The sequence below is a fragment of the Lacerta agilis genome, chromosome 9 (genome assembly GCF_009819535.1).
Source record: "Lacerta agilis isolate rLacAgi1 chromosome 9, rLacAgi1.pri, whole genome shotgun sequence".
Classification (NCBI taxonomy): Eukaryota; Metazoa; Chordata; class Lepidosauria; order Squamata; family Lacertidae; genus Lacerta; species Lacerta agilis.
Window position 1 is genome coordinate 15,303,232 of NC_046320.1, and position 1,500 is coordinate 15,304,731.

Here is a 1,500-nt window from a genome sequence, read left to right on the forward strand (position 1 = left end):
AACACCTCATACTTGATGAGAGCTGGACCATAAAGTGAGAGCTGGACCATAAATAAGACTGATCGCCAAAGAATTGATGCTTTTGAATTATGGTGCTGGAGGAGCCTCTTGAGAGTCCCATGGACTGCAAAAACATCAAGCTTATCCATCCTTAAAGAAATCAGCCCTGAGTGCTCACTGGAAGGGCAGATCCTGAAGTTGAAGCTCCAGTACTTTGGCCACCTCATGAGAAGAGAAGACTCCTTAGAAAAGGCCCTGATGCCGGGACAGATGGAGGGCACAAGGAGAAGGGGACGACAGTGAATGAGATGGTTGGACAGTGTTCTCGAAGCGACTGGCATGAGTTTGGCCAAACTGCGGGAGGCAGTGGAGGATAAGGGTGCCTGGCGTGCTCTGGTCCATGGGGTCACGAAGAGTCGGACACGACTGAACGAGTGAACAACAACAACATACATGACACTTCTTATCTCCAGTATTGTTAGCAACATAAGAAACTATGTTACAGAAAGGCAGTTAAATTCCCATAGATTTCAGTGAGAGCTAAGCCAGTGGTTTAGTTGTTTGCGTAGTTGTTTAGGACTTCACTCACCCTTGGAAGTTTAGTGGCTCTCACCCTAACCTCACAGCGTTGTTGTGAGAAGAAAATGGGCAGACCCATGTGCATATTATGTCTTGAGCTTACTATGAAATTGCTCCAGCTGAAATAAAGAACTAAAGCTTTAGCTGGAAGGTGTCCTAAATCACAGCTCCTACAAGTTAGATCCCCCCCCCAATGTGCATTGGAAAATACAAACACATACACAAAAAACCCAGGCTCCATTTTAATAAAAGGATTCAGGTTTCATATTATTATCTAATACTGTTCTGTAATTCATGACCTATTTGTTCACATGCCATGTATCATAACACAGAAGTCAAGAACCATTTTTAGAGCTGGCCATATGTACTCCCTGTCCATGAACAGGAAAACTGAGGTCAACCAGAGCTACCGTGAAATAGCCTGGTTGATTTTTTTTTGGGGGGGGGGTGTTTCTAAGATGATTTGTGGATATTGCAGAAAGTCTCACAGATAATTTGTAATAGTGAGGGAGAGGTTTCAGCAACATACCAGAGATAATTGGGTACGTATATAGCCCACTGAAATAAACAGAATGGAAGAATTAATTGCTTGGTTCTCTTTGATTCCAATGGGATATAAACCTGTTAAATATTCTCTGGATTCCAGAGGGGAAGCTGTCTTAAGTCTGTTGCAGAAAAAAGAAAAACACAGCTTTATGGCACCTAGAATACTACTAGGACATAAGGTTTCATAACTGCATTTGAAAAAAGTGTTCTCTAGTCTACAAACCTTATTTCCCAATAAATCTGCTCATCTTTATGGTGTTAAAAGATTATTTGCTGTTTTCTCCGAACGCTGATCAAAATATTTATTGCTGTAACATACCAGATACTGCTGTACCCAACCCCTGAGAGTGGTTTCTGACCCATAGACCGTGGTGG